The sequence below is a fragment of the Micromesistius poutassou genome (assembly GCF_964030765.1).
Source record: "Micromesistius poutassou genome assembly, contig: SCAFFOLD_5338, whole genome shotgun sequence".
Classification (NCBI taxonomy): Eukaryota; Metazoa; Chordata; class Actinopteri; order Gadiformes; family Gadidae; genus Micromesistius; species Micromesistius poutassou.
In genome coordinates, this window is record NW_028177407.1 from 1 (window position 1) to 16192 (window position 16192).

Below are 16192 nucleotides of genomic sequence, written 5' to 3' on the forward strand. Positions count from 1 at the left end.
GAGAAATGGGGGGGGGGGGGGGGGTTTCCGGTGGTATTTTTAAGAAGCAGCTGTGCATCTCTGTCTCTAAAGGTATGAGTGCTGTGTCAGAGAAAGGTCTACACAGGCTGTGAATGCACGCACAGAGATACAGACCCATAAATTCAGTAAGACTCTTTGTGTATTGAACAATCCAATAGCTTTACTGTCTTTTCCTCTATTCTGCATTCAATACCAAGCCTGTTGATATCTATCTATCTTGGAATACAATTTCGATTTTGCTTCAGTATTGTGAGACCCTATGACATAAAGTCTGCTTTTAACTGACCAGCTCCTTGATAATTGCCAATTGAAACATGTTGTATTGGAACAGATTGGAGTGCACTTCATAACAACGCCAAATCAATGATTTGATGAATTGGAACGATGACGATAGTAACATGGTACGGTTGTATCAGTTATACATCACAATACTTCATCCATGATCCACTCCGATGCTAATCTTAACTTTTAACACAGAAACTAAAAATTGTAAGAGCCAATATCTCTACAGAAAACAGAGCGGCATATGTACATGCACCTAATTCCAGCCAATGCAAGAACAATGCATCTGCAACATACTATGACAGGCATGTAGCATATGCCTGTGGTTTCGCAGTTTGCTTAGATGCATACAAATGAAGTCTGAACTGGCTTCTCTAGCCTTTTCTATTTGGGGTTTTCCTTGTGGTCGGGCAATTGTCAACTACTACACAATACTATATATATATATATATTGAATACATATCTTCACAGAGTATATTAAACTAAATAGAAAAAGAGGTTACAATGACATTCCATCACAATTGAATTCACGTGATTGTGCAAAACACATGAAAAAAAGGTGAATTTGTACTCTATAGCTCGAGTATCATTGGTTAACAAAGTTCTGGTAACACCAGAACTAAACACAATTTAAAAGGACTTGACTCTAGTGAACGTTATGTTGACTGCTTCAAGAAAGTAGCCCATGACGCCACTGCATCAATATTTTATGATATTCTTTGACATACTACTTCACGGCTACTTCACCATATCGCAAAGTTATGCCATTTCAACGTACTTAGATAGAAAGTATGCAATGAACAATAGGTCCTACGGAAGAATGTAACACAAGGGCTGTAATTAATTTGGTCAGCTCAAAATAAAAATAAAACCTATGCGTCGGCCTTTGACTAGCCGGGGTTTGCTAGCTGATCTTAAATATCACCACCTACCAGAGTGGATCGACCTGACAGCGGTGACACTGCTGTCAATGCCCTCAGACACCCTTAATGCTCTTCCCTGCTCAGTAACGTTCAGTCACCGCTCAGTATCGTTTAGAAACCGATCAGTATCGTTCAGTAACCACTCAGTAACGTTCAGTCACCGCTCAGTATCGTTTAGAAACCGTTCAGTAACCACGCAGTGTCGTTCAGTAACCACTCAGTGTCGTTCTGAACCGTTCAGTCACCGCTCAGTATCGTTCAGAAACCGATCAGTATCGTTCACTTACCGCTCAGTTACGTTCATTACCGGCTCAGTATCGTTCAGTATCGTCCAGTAACCGCTCGGTACCGTTCAGACCCGCTCCGTATCAGCGCCGACACCGGGCTGCCGGGGGAGCGCTCCGTGGGCAGCATTAGCAGGCCTCGACGAGTACACGTTAGCTGGTGCTGGCCGACAGCGCTACGACCAGCCGGCCCAATGCTGTGCTTTCCCCCAACCCCATCAGACCGCAACGGTCCCAGTTAAAACCAGTACGGCGCATATACCACCACCCCCCCCCCCCCCCCCAAGAGCACCTTCACGGGCGAGGGCAGAGCAGCACACCCGCCGACACCCAACGTTACCTATGGTGGAGATGAAGGTGGTGTTGAAGGCGTCGTCAGAGAAGCGGAACAGCACACACGTCTTCCCCACGCCCGAGTCTCCGATCAGCAGCAGCTTGAACAGCAGGTCGTACGTCTTCTTCGCCATCGGTGGACTTGCGGTGCGGCGACCGGATCAAACACGGGGGAACGATCTCACGCGGCGATGCGGGGTCTCGCGCCAGCTCCTCCTCGGCTAGCTCAGTGCGCGCTCGCTCCGTGTCACTTGACTGTGCGATTCAGGAGGAGTTGATTAGCCGAAGGGAGCTAAGTCGGCTAAATACCACCCGCGTACGTGTCAGAACGGGATTCCAGAGAGCGGGGTTTGTTTCCGACGCCCGACTCGTTCCCCTACGGTATGAGAACAGAAAGCAACAAAAAAAAAGTATCTCTTCCCGAGTGATTCCTCTTTTCCACTCTTTCTTTCTCCCACACAGTCGGGACAAAATGGCCTCTCTACCCCGACTCCCTCTTTCTTCAAACTAATAGCGAGCTAATTCAGATTCTTGGCACACCCCGACATTCCAGTCCTGGTCGCAACCTCGGCCGAAACGAATTAGAAAAATCCCCGGGCTAAAAGTGTGTCAAAGTAAAGAGCCGTTCACGTTAACTTGTCTTGCTGAAGATTACAAGCCCAAATAGACGACCACCGTCGCCTTCGAATGAGAGCCACCACGGCGACACCCTATTTTCCAAAGCACGCCTTCGCCCGCCCCTTCTGTCAAAATGTAGGCACGCCATTGGTCTATACCGCTGCTTTTCAAAGACATAAGCGCATGTCATTGGCCAGCGCTGCTAACATAGAGCGATATGAGGCGTATTTTAAATTGCAATAGAAAGAGGGCAAATGTTACTGCGTAACTATTTTGGACCTGTGGGCAAAGATACTCGCGTTACAATTGTTCTCGATGTATGTTTTGTGATCCAAAATGCCCACTAGTTTGTTTCAGATTGTGTAAAGAGTGTGTTTTATGACACGCTTGCGGGGCTGCGGGGACTATCCCAGCTGTGAGTCAGGCGAAGTGATGTCATAATTTCTTCAGTGCTTGTCACGGGCGTTTCCCACATCCTCTTTTAACTTATAAACAAATGTATTATCTATACTAGATCTGTCACTCAAGTCACTGCCCACAATCGATGTTGGAGTAACGGTACGCTCATTACTTTCCATTCGATATGAATCGACCATGTGCGTGCCTGCTGGCTTATTAAAGACATCTTTCTATTGAGAAATCTGTTCTTCCGTCCGTCATAACTTTTTAAGACACTCCTACTGGAATGTTGGGGGTAATTTATTCTGCCTTGTTCAGACTTGACACAGAGAAAAGTATATTGCAGATAAATAACACACACAAGAGCGCGCGCACACACACACACACACACACACACACACACACACACACACACACACACACACACACACACACACACACACACACACACACACACACACACACACACACACAAATAACACAATATCAGAAAAACATGGTTACAGATTTGTAGTTTCATTTGTGGTAAGTTGTTGCTTCATTGAGAAGATTTGGAGAGAGTTTCTCTTTATTATTTTACACATTGCCATCTGAAATATTTGGATCGCTATGCGTACGATGTCCGTGTTAATTTTTTTATGTTTTTTTTTTATGAGTTATGTGGTCCGAAGTATTGTGTATTGTTGTCTTGTAATGTTTGAATCAATATTTGTCGTTAATGTGATTAACGAAAAACAATATGACGACTGATGAAAGGACAAACATAAGCCCAAACTATCTTCTATTTTTTGTTATAATACACACAATATACAATATAAATAATAACCCAATATATACAATAGTATGCATATTGGAAGCCTATAACTTAGTTTAAACTGTAGCTTTTAGCCAGGTTACACGTAAGCCTCTCCTTTGAAGTTTCAATGAGACCAAGTGCAAACGATACAATCCATACAGCCTTTACCCAGCAGGTGGTGGTATTTTGACATATTTCAGTTCAATGACAAGCTAAAATTTAGGCCTTATATGTATATATTATATATGGCATATATCCCTAGGCTTGGAACTAGTATCCAGCACTAATGCCTATCTATAATATGGAAGAGCCACATTTATGGTAGTTAATCTATTCCTGGAAGGACTAGGTGTACCAGACCATAAATATGAGTATCGTACATGAGTATTAGTATTATACCCAGTATTAGTAATAAGAGCATAGGCCTTCTTTCAATTAAATAAAATACACATGTATATATTATAGTATAATTGTAGAAGTGAACTGAAGACTACTCCAATCCTACCAGATACGTATAAATGCTATATCACATACTTCATATTTCCATTAGCCTGTGTACTCTTATAGCCAATTTGGAGGACTAATTAATTCATAAAGTCACTCAATAGTGAAAAGCGGATTTAAGCAGCACTGAAGTTGCACTGATGTCCAATGCAACTTCATATCCCATGATTCATTATTTCCCCTCCGCAGTAATGTGGGGTGTGGTATAGTCTTTGAAGTGTGTTTGTGTGTGTGCATGTGTGTGCGTGCGTGCGTGCATGCACGACTGTGCGCACGCACGCGCGTACATGTACGCGTGCTGCTCAGTAGAGGGAGCGCGGCGGCAGCAGCAGCAGCGCAGACAGACAGGGCGCCGCTAGTGCACTACGGCCTGAGCATCCGCGAGGCGAAGGTAGGGAGATGCGGACAGTGTTTTATTGGGCGTGTGGACCGCGGTAGAAACGCCGGTTAGCTCCCACGAACCTAGCCCCTATGTTTCGATGAATGAATATCTATAATATTTTGCCAGAGAATCAATTCGGACATGTTTTTCTTCTTCATCCGCAATGGAGCGTCGACCTATAGCGCGTGAGAGCTTGTGACCGAGTGCCGATGAAGAAAACGGATCCCCATCAGAACCAGTACGGCCGGCTGTGGTAGGACAGAAAGCGACAGTCGCTTACATTTATAATATCCCTTTTGCAATGACCGGGTAGCCCAATGCACAGGCCCGCGTAGACATATCAGGTCATTTTGGCTAATTACAGTCTCTACATACATAATTAGGTTTCATCATTGGCCCCATTACGGTCTGGTATTTTGTGTTGCTAGGCCGAGCCATCGTCATAGTGTTGCCTTACAGCTCGAAGGCTTTCAGGATTCATGATGTCGAAGAATAAGAGCAGCGAGTCTGTGAAGGTGGTGGTCCGCTGCCGCCCGCTGAGCCGCAAAGAGGAGGCGAACGTGTCCTCGGCGGGTAGCATAGTGGACATGGATTTGCGGCTAGGCCAAGTGGTGCTCCGGAACCCCCGGGCGCCGCCAAGCGAACCCCAAAAAACGTTTACGTTCGACGCGGTCTACGACGGCAACTCGAAGCAACGGGACCTGTACGACGAGAGCGTCAGGCCGCTCATCGACTCTGTGCTGGCGGGATTCAACGGCACCATTTTTGCCTACGGGCAAACTGGCACGGGGAAAACGCACACCATGCAGGGGGCCTGGATGGACCCGGACCAACGGGGCGTGATACCCAACGCCTTCGACCACATCTTCACCCACATCTCCCGCTCCCAGTCGGACCGGCAGTACCTGGTGCGGGCCTCCTACCTGGAGATCTACCGGGAGGAGGTGCGGGACCTGCTGGACCCCAACCACGCCGGCGCCCGGGCCCTGGAGCTGCGCGAGAGCCCCGACGCCGGCGTGTACGTGCGCGACCTGACGTCGTGCGTGTGCAAGAGCGTGAAGGAGATCGAGGAGGTGATGAACGTGGGCAACCAGGCGCGGGCCGTGGCTGCCACCGACATGAACGAGCACTCGTCGCGCTCCCACACCCTCTTCCTGATCACGGTGGAGTGCAGCCAGCCGGGCCCCGACGGCCGCAAGCACATCCGCGTGGGCCGGCTCAACCTGGTGGACCTGGCGGGCAGCGAGCGGCAGGCCAAGACGGGCGTGCGCGGCGAGCGCCTGAAGGAGGCGGCCAAGATCAACCTGTCCCTGTCGGCGCTGGGCAACGTCATCTCGGCGCTGGCCGACGGCCGCAGCGGCCACGTGCCGTACCGGGACTCCAAGCTCACCCGCCTGCTGCAGGACTCGCTGGGGGGCAACGCTCGCACGGTGATGGTGGCCACGCTGGGGCCGGCGCCGCAGCACTACGACGAGACGCTGACCACGCTGCGCTACGCCAACCGCGCCAAGAACATCCAGAACCAGCCGCGCGTCAACGAGGACCCCAAGGACGCCCTGCTGAGGGAGTTCCAGATGGAGATTGCGCGCCTGCGGGCGCAGCTCCACCACCGGAAGGGGCGGAGCAAGCACCGGAAGGAGGAGGTGGAGGAGGGGGGGGAGGGGGATGGGGATGGGGAGGGGGGGGACGGGGGCGGCGGCGAGGAGGGGTGGGAGGGCGAGGGGGACACGGAGGGCGAGGAGGAGGTGGAGAAGGAGGGGCGGGAGTACGTGAAGCAGGAGGAGCAGAGGTTGGAGCGGGAGAAGGAGGCCATCCGGGGCGACCGCTCCCTGTTGGCGGAGGAGAAGCAGAGGCTGCTGGGAGAGAAGGAGAGGATGATGGGAGATCTGCGGAAGGAGCAGGAGGCGGCCGAACAGCTGAGCGCGAAGTACAAGGTGAGCCGCAGGGGGGTCCGTGGTGACCTCGTGGAGGTGAAGCCGCTTCCGAAAACCAAGCTTTGGGAAAACCATTGCTTGGTTGTGTACGAGCACTTTGTGATTGGCTGAAATAGTTCCGGGTGATGTCACTCTTGGTGACATCACCCGGAACCTCATCTGGTGCCATTTGTTTTCTTTGCTGTCACTGAGATTAGGTTCTAGCGAAATCCAGAGCTGTATTTCCGCCTCTTAGTCAAAAAGGAATTCTTGGCACACTCCATGGAAATCAATGACATGGACTTCTCTCAAGCATTCCACGTTCAACCCAAATAGTCACATGTCAACACGTACACTCATGTAGCCATTCTCTCTCACATACACACACACACATACACACAGACACACACACACACACACACACCGATTTGTACATACGCACTCTGCTGCACACCCACACACACATCTCTTTCACACAGGCTGTGTAATCTTAGGAGTCATCATCAAAGAGGTGTAGCTTATGACAAGATCATGTGAGTTAAGCCGCTGGACTGGTCCCAGACCATTTATCTGTCTCCTCTGTTTAAATAACAAACAAAGTATGTCATTTTTCCCTCTCAGGTAAGATTAGCGGATAGATATATCAAAAAACGAATTCAATTAACTGCAGTTATTTAAGAAATGTCTTCCTAAAGACAGATATATTTTATCCCTCCCAAAGTGGTAGAGGTCAAACGCTGACGTACAGGTTCGTAAACACACACACACACACACACACACACACACACACACACACACACACAGTGGGCATCAGTGATGCAGTGGGACTTGCTTTAAGGACTTGCACTGATCCATGCCCACATCCAGTCAATAAATCAGCCAGTGCAGAACGGCTGACTGCAGTCTATTGTTTTGTATCCTGACTGATCAAACCATCTCAGCTCACTGTGCGTGAACCCTTGCTTACTACAGACCAATCCAATTCGAATACACTCAAAGGCGCAATACCTAAATCAAACAAATGAAGAGTCTGAGAATTGTAACGTTATGAAACGCGACCCACAGACACAGACTTTTGCTGTAAGGTATAGAGCTTTAGATGAAGCACTGATCTCCCTTCGTGAACAAGAGGAGCAGAAAGTACAGTTAAATAAGCTCTGGCAGGAGTGCTTACAACGCGTTTCTAAGTCCCTGATTCATCATAGGAGCTGGCTTAGCGATTGTTCCTTTGTCTTTGTAATCTTGTGCGTTAGAGGGTGTCCGCTCTCTCCTGACAAAGCAAACACAATGGCGGCATGGAACCGTGTGTGTTACCCGGTGTGGTGCCCTTGGTCGTTTGGCTAATGACCAGGACAGTTTCACAATATCACAACACAGTGGGCCTCAAGGACAAACCAGCATGTCTTGTCCACCGTATATTATAGCCGTACTCTTTTTATATAAAAGCCGGCGTAAGGTGTTTCTGCAGGACACTGATTCGTCCATAAATCAAAAATATAGCTAAATATAGATGAACAAGAACAGAATCATGAATCCAAAATCCAGTTGACACATAAAGGACTGAATTCACTATCACTCAGGAAACCGATGTGGCTGGAAATGACCTGGATCAGCCCTTTTGAAAGAAAACCTTTGACCCATTTATTCCCATGGCGAAGGGTTGGATTTGGTACAAATATATTGTACGTTTTGTACCCATAGTACTATTCTGGCCTTACACGGCATGGCTGGGCCAGATCTGCACACCACTGTCCATTCTTAATTAGAGCAGTTGTAGCCAATCCACTATGTCCACCGGAGCCGTTCATATCAATACAGTAGATGCGATCGCTACATTTGTAAGCGCCCAACAATAACAATGAGGCAGGTTCATTGAAAGGACACGGCTGGTGTCATGATGTCTCAGTCTAATGCTGAGCCCTGCATTGTGGTTCAAGTGCAACTCAAGACAGAGCCGCTATGAACTGCTTTTGGACAACAATGGATCATGTGTTAGCCAGACAGTAAGTGGCCCCAGATTACCATGATTGATTACTGGTTTCTTCACTTGGTATTGGGCCTGCATTGTTTTTGTCATATGGTGTGATTTGTTTACAGGTGGATAAAGAAGGTAGCCTGCTAATAATACCTTCCAAAATATGTATATTTTGGAGAGTGTAAATAAGTCTTATGGCATCAAGTAAATTGTAGGTCTTTTAACTGCTACTTCAAGCTAAATCATGATGTGAGTTCTCCTAGTCTCCATTATTCAGTCCAAACTGAACCCTCCAGACCTTTTTCTCTGATTGGCTATGAACGAAATTGGCCGACCTATCAAAAACCCATAGCCCGGAACATTGCAATTTTCTCATTCGGCTCTCTACTCCTGTGGGAATAGAGAGCGAGGCAGAGCTGGAGTGGTTGCTAGGCAGAGGTACGAGGCACTGCGAGGCATCGCTGAAAGAAAACGCCAGCTAATTGAAATAGCGAGGAGAAATATTACATTTTAAATGCATTACATTATCATACCGTATTTTTAAAACTCACTCGGCCCTGCTTTTTCAGGCACACACACGGGACACACACACACACAGATACACACACAAATGTACACATACAAGTAGGTCAGACCATTTTCCAAGCTGGGTTTAGTCAGCTGGTACACTGCAGGGAGCTGTTGTTGGAAAGGTCTCCCTCCTGTCCCAGGTGGAGCAGAGCTCCATCTGCGCGCTACGCCCCGTGTTGACGGAGCGGTGGTGTTGGCGTTGTGATGGTATCTCGCTGGTAGCTGCCACCATGGGTCTTTTCAAAATAAAAGCTTCCCAATGTGCCATGGAACATGTACATGGTACAGATTTACCCCACGCTACCTTGCTTTGGTAGGTCCCAGAGATGGGTTTCTTTTTGGTGTTCTTTGGGTCAGGCCTCTCTTGTTAACCCTTGTTTTTTGTCACTCTCCATCAGGGTGTTTCCGACTGTCGTTCAGATGAGATAAGAATGAATCCCAGATAGAAAATTCTGCACACGGACTGATGAGACTGATGAAATATAAAATATTACTTTTGTTTTTTCGTTTTCTGCAATGCTTGGCAATGGATAGCAATGTTAGGTATCTGCCTTTTTTGTCTCCTGGAAGATTATTTCTGCCACACAAAACAGGAAATCATCATGATGGCAAAAGTATACTCAAAATATGCTGTTTTTCTGCCTACTCTTTGGTAGAAGTACTAGGAAGGTAAATGATTATTCATTGGGATATTCTCTGTGCAGTTTTAGAGGAGAGGATGGACGGGACATTGTGTTCCCCAGCCGGGGCTGCTGTGGGTAAAGTTGGAGTGGGAGTTTGTATACCTGTGAGGTAGACTTGTCCGACGTTATGCGATGTGTTTCTGTTGGCCGGTCAGATGCAGAAGAGAGCCTGTCCCTGGGTCAGGTGGACTATTCTTAGGACTTTTATGGGTCAGAGCTAGATGTTGTAGTCTCCCTTGCTCTTCAACTCTGCGTTCTTTTTCTCTCTCTTCCTCACTCTGTTCCACATTCTTTAACAATGTTTATGGCTTTCACCTTTAAAGTTGACTTTTTTAATGTCATTTTCTTGTTTCCTTCATCCTTCTTAGACTATATTTATCTTTCTCCATTTTAATGTCTCGTTCTCCCTTTCTTATCTACCCCTATATGTGTGTGTGTGTGTGTGTGTGTGTATGTTCTCTCTCTCTCTCTTTCTCGCTCCGTTCCCTCACCACTCTAAACTCTGTATCCGCTGAAGCCGCTAACCTTTCCCATGTTGTGTAAGTAGGTTAGCCGCCCTAGAAATAGGTTAAAAGGGGGAAAAATTGTCTATCTCTTTCCATCTATTTCAAACTCATCCGTTGTCGACTGCAATACAACCTTCCTTTGTGCATTTGAGTGGAAGTGTTTTATAATGTTTTTAGTGTTTTATTATTGTTTATATTGCCCTGTCTAGTCCATTATCATTATGAATCAGTGCATTGTGAAAGTGTAACCACAGCAAGCAAGCTCATCATTATGTTTATGAATGCTATCCTTTGGACGACTGCAGCAGCTGCAGTGGGTGTCTGTGCTCTCAGAATGCTGTCTGTGGCCAGTGTGTCATGAGGCTGGACAACTTCCTGCCGTCAGTTTCCTCTCAGTCCATATGTTTGCTCCGAAACAATTGGCATTACCTCATGGGAAATATGCCCCCCATTATGTGCTCAAACAAATACATGTTCATCACGAAACAAAGTACATGTATGAGCATTTGCATACACACACACACACACACACACACACACACACGTTCACATATGTGTATAAATGTAGAGGCATGCAACCCATTTGAACACACCACACACTCAAACACAGGCACACACACACACACACACACATCCTACTGGGTAGAATGAGTGTTTCCTGTTTATATATCTTGCCTTCCTGCCTAATTAGAGAAGGCTGATGAGGGAGGGTGTGTGTGTGTGTGTGTGTATATGTGTGTGTGTGTGTGTGTGTGTGTGTGTGGACGCTGGAGTAGATGGAGCTCTACATCTGTCAACATGGAATGCTGCACCACTGAAATATTGATGAATAGTTAACGTGTGTCCTTCTGTGTGTGTGTGTTTGTGTGTGTGTTTGTGGTGTGTGTGTGTGTGTGTGTGAGTGCTGTCCATCCCTTATCCTCCTGCAAGGAGACAGTGACGAGATTGATGGTAGAGACTCTTTGTCCTTATCTGATTTAACCCAAATAAAACCTTTAATATAAAAGATATGTATTATTGCTATAATAAATATCGTTGCTATTTGTATCCTTGCCAAACATCACCTTGGCTAAGAGGGGAACATAGGCTGAAAATCTAAAAATAGTTATACGCCTATGTGATACAGATGTTATACACGCCTGGTGAGAGATGAGGTTATTATTTCTGCTGGGCCTCAGGTCCTATAAACATGTTTAATGGGTGCTGCTGTCTGTCAGGGGGTTGAATTGGGAGGATGAAAGGTTAAATATTCCCCAGCAGCTGTCAGATTGGCAACGAGATTCGTTCGATCGTTAGGACAGTCCTGTTATGGCTTTCTTCTTTTAATTAAATCAACATGATTGTCAAAGCTGTTGTTCAAAGCGCTCTGTGGCCGGTGTTTTCATTGAATGACCTATCCACCTTACACACTGTCTACATTTTTCTGTTTCTGCCCCCTAATTCCTCCTCCTTTCCTGTCTTACTGTCCTAATCTTTCCCTTTTCCTCTCTGTCTTCCTCTGTCTCACACACACACGCACACACTCTCTCTCACTCACACACACACACACACACACACACACACACACACACTCATTCCACATTATGGCCCTGGTGTATTTATAGCAGCATGGACTTCCTCTACAGCAGGGACTCGCCTGGCTGTGATTGGCTGGCTGATGCAGCCCCTCTCAACAGGGTGGGAGGGACTTGAGTCTGCATAACCGTAGAGATATAGACATGCACACTCAGGCACAGATACTAATGTTAGTAGTGAACTTTTAATTAATAAGGAGGTTATTTTTGATAACTATGTTCATAATAACAAAGGTCTAATGCATTAAACAATTTACAGGTGAGCACATAGGCCTGGGCGATATGGCTGACAGACATATCACGATATAACTTGATCATATTAATCGATATCGATAACTATTGATCATTTTAATAATGTAAAAAGACTAGGCATCACCATGCTGGATTTAAGCACTTCTGTTTAACACTTAATATGACCTTCCACTGTTCTTCATTGATAATTACTCCAATGTCGATACAACAATGAAAAACACTCAAATATTGTAAAGAAGTATGGAACCATGTTTGTGTAACAAACCCAGCTGCTAGATTCGGTGGTCCAGTCTCTTATCGATATATATATTGAACATGTTTTATATTGATATTGATCAAAAGTCTATCACGATACGATAATTTATTGTTTTATTGCTCAGGCCTAGCACATATACACGCACTGATATACACCAATCCCTTTTCAGCTCTACATGCCTGTAAGAGCTGAGATGAGGGCTCAACATGCATGGATACCATAACCTAATGATACTCAAGTGCCTTACTTTGACTCTCGTCGTTGTCAATAAATCATGTATTGAACAAAGACATTGGACAACGTGGTTAGGCATTTAGTCTTTATTTTTAAACTCTTAAGTGCCCAATTGCACAAGCAGAGTCAATAACTGCAACCCCAACCCCATATTTCAGATACAATAAAAACTAGGAGGACAGATAATGAGGATTCACACACACACACACACACACGAACACGCACACACGCAGCAAAGTACAAAGCCTGCTTTATGTTTGCAGTTGGAGGCTGGACACAGATGAATCCTCAATGACTGGGTGGGGGGGGACAGTAATAATGGGAGTGTGTGTGTGTGTGTGTGTGTGTGGCGGGGGCGGGGGGGGGGTCTATCACAGGGTCGTTTGATAGCATCAATACAGTAGCTCTCTGACCTTCAGACTACTAGCTCTGGTATACTGGGAATTAGCAATGTATCCAACCAACCAGTGGATGTGCATGTGCATGCATTCATTTGTGTGCGTGTGCACGTGCGTGTGTGCGTTGTCTCGGCCACCGTACCGACCACACCAAAGCTTTGCCAGGAAATGAATGTAATGACATCACTGCCTATGGTCAGCCTCCTGGGGTTTGAGTCATCCACCCCGCCCCCCCCCCCCCCCCCCCTCCCCCTCCGTCACATCTCCTCCGTCCCATCTCCTCCAATCCACTCAGTCCTTCTGAGACCTTCTGATGTCACGTAATGGCATCAGCGAAGACGCATCCCCTTTTCCGGGAAAATGACGACATATAACGGTGACATGAACCAACAGTCCCCATCTCAAGGGGGTTCTGCGCTTTTATGAAAGAGAAAATAACCAAAAATAGATATCGTCGGTGCTTTTAAAACGGTTGTCACGTCAGAGTGTGTGTTGTCTCAATGTATCTGGTGTGATTCTGGACACGGCCGTCAGTGTTCTGCACTCACAGCGACGGTAAACCAGAGCCTTTCATAGTCGGCTAGGTTAGCTTGGAAATCCCCAGACTGAAATTGTTCATTTTTTGACAGGGCCCAGAAATCCCGTTCCATCTAGGGAACATGAGGGTTTAACACGGTGAACAACACAAGCCTCACACTTCCTCTCATGACGAGTGGGTTCATCACACACTGACAGCAGTAGGAAATCTGCTTTCTTGTGTGTTTTTTCGTGTTGGCCAATACAAATGGGCTGCGGCTAAGAATAGCCCTGCCTCGATCTGCATCAATAACGTCTTGTTCAGCCCATTAGCGGATCAGCTGACCTCTTTTTGCAAGAATGACGCTTTCCAATAAGGTAGCTTTAATGGATTATCAACCAGGTTTTATTTTAACGAGGCCACTTTTCACTGGGGAACCGATTACACAGCAAAGCAAAAGAGTTTGAAAGCACTGTTTTTTTTTGTTTGTTTTTTGATTTACTCAAAAATCCCCAATAAAGGTTATTTAATCCAGAAATCGCTAGCTCCTTTCTTAATTGTCCTACGCTGAACGATAATGGTTAGTGTGTAGCATAGAAGTACAAATAAAACCAGTGTTCCCTCTTATAAAACAGTGCACATTTTAATGCGTGCACAGAAACTGGTCTATCCGGTAATAGGAAGAGAGAGGAGGCTATATGATACAGAATAGACAGAGAGTACAGACACAGAACCTCTTGGATGGACAGACAGACAGAGAGGGAGAGAGAGAGAGAGAGACAGAGAGAACCACTGGGCACTCGGCCTAGACTGAAACTCACTCTGACCTACTCTATACAATTGTTGGTGATTTCTGTTCTACCAGCAGTTAATTTGTATCCAACTTTTAGAAGCAGTGCACATTTAAATCCCTGCATCAAAACGGGTCTATCTGGTACCAGTGGGGGAGGAGAGACACATAACCACTTAGATGGACTTGGATGGCGAAAGCGAGAGCTAGAGAGTGAGCAAGAGAGTGAGAGAGAGAAAGAGAGAAATACAGGGCTAGGCAGGGCATCCATGATGGATGATTCAGCCCTTTAAATGAAGCTTAGTGATTATGGCACATCACAAACTAAGCAAGCATACACATAGAGAATCACACACTATACATGAACACACACGCACGCACGCACGCGCGCACACACACACACACACACACACACACACTCACAGAACACAAAGGCAGCAGTGAACAAAGAGGCTTTTTGTAAAGACCTGCTGCGGATGCATTCTCTCTGAAGGACATCACTGTACGCTCAGTCTGTGTGTGTGTGTGTGTGTGTGTGTGTGTGTGTGTGTGTGTGTGTGTGTGTGTGTGTGTGTGTGTGTGCGCGCACGTGCACGCATGTCCAATGTGTGTGTCTATTGTACATTAAGCATTTTACTGTCCATTTATACACACACACACACACATTAAGCAAAAAGGCTTTTGTGTGGTACCATGAGGTTGGAATGTGACCCATGTAAGCAGCCTCAACCCCTTTTTTGGGCCTCACTCCATCTTTTACCCTCCATCCCGTCCTCAGAGTCCTGTTTTTTTTTCTCCAATGTTTCCCACTAATGCCATGTCATTCTCTCTCTCTCTGTCTCGCTCTCTGTCTTTGTCTCTCTGTCTCTCTCTCTCTCTCTCTCTCTCTCTCTGTCTCTCTCCCCCTCTGTCTCTCTGTCTCTCTCTCTGTCTCTCTCCCTCTCGCTCTCTCTCTCTCTCTCTCTCTGTTCGAGTTAGCGTATACTTTCTGCCTTCAGGACAAGTCTCAGGGACAGATAATGACTTGACTGTGTGTGTGTGACTGTATATGTGTGTGTGTGTGTGTGTGTGCGTGTATGTGAACATAATTCCGTTCAACAACAGATTACATCACCAGAAACCCTCAGTCTGTAATCTCCTCGGTAACCAGAGATGCAGTGCCTGGAGAAATGCAAGAAGCTGAAAGAATCCTCGAAAACAATCACCAAAATTTAGCCTATAAACCTTTGTCATTTCCATCAACGCTCCATAAGCATGTAGGGACTGTATGTTGATGATCTAATGTTTTTAGGATTAATATATTTCAATAGAGAGAATTGTTTCATCATTTTGAAAATCTGATCATCTGAAATTGAAGACTCAGATTATTTATTTTAAAATGTAATGAGTGAATAATAATGTAATGAGTGAATAATAGCCTGCACTGTTTAGGCTTCTGTCTGATTGGCTCTTAACCTCTGGGACACTGGTACACTGCAGCAGGTGTTGCACGTTCAAAACATCCGTGGCAAAGTGCAGGCAGCATAACATGACATATCTTCACCTTGATCATTCTTATTTTTCCACAAACTTCACCGGATGTGTAATGGCGTTTGTGTGGTGGTGTGCTTATGCCAGGCCATGGAAAGCAAGCTGCTGGTTGGAGGGAAAAACATCACAGATCACACCAATGAACAACAGAAGATGCTGGAGATGAAGAGGCAGGAGATTGCCGAGCAGGTAAAATTAAATGAAATTACTAAAAAATGTATATGGTCAATTGTTGACGACTGATTAGACAAATGACCCAAAAGTATTTATTTTCGAGAGAGAGATTTTTGAGAGATTATGGTGTGGCCCGATTCAGTGCATTCTTCTATCTTCACTGGTAAATCCATTGCAATCACTGCATCGGCATGTAAACATAAACGTGACAATGCCAGTGCTACACTACACCTAGGTGGCCACCACAGTCCGCCGACGCGACCCTCACTGGGCTCGTC

At 46.1% G+C, this 16192-nt stretch overlaps 1 pseudogene across 1 annotated transcript; it reads left to right on the forward strand.

Moving 5' to 3' along the window:
• Window positions 1-4545: 4545 nt before the first annotated feature.
• Window positions 4546-15929, forward strand: LOC311376160 (kinesin-like protein KIF3B pseudogene; annotated as a pseudogene). The gene is made up of 2 exons: window positions 4546-6476; window positions 15828-15929. The product of its transcript is annotated as a kinesin-like protein KIF3B pseudogene (transcript).
• Window positions 15930-16192: the final 263 nt, after the last annotated feature.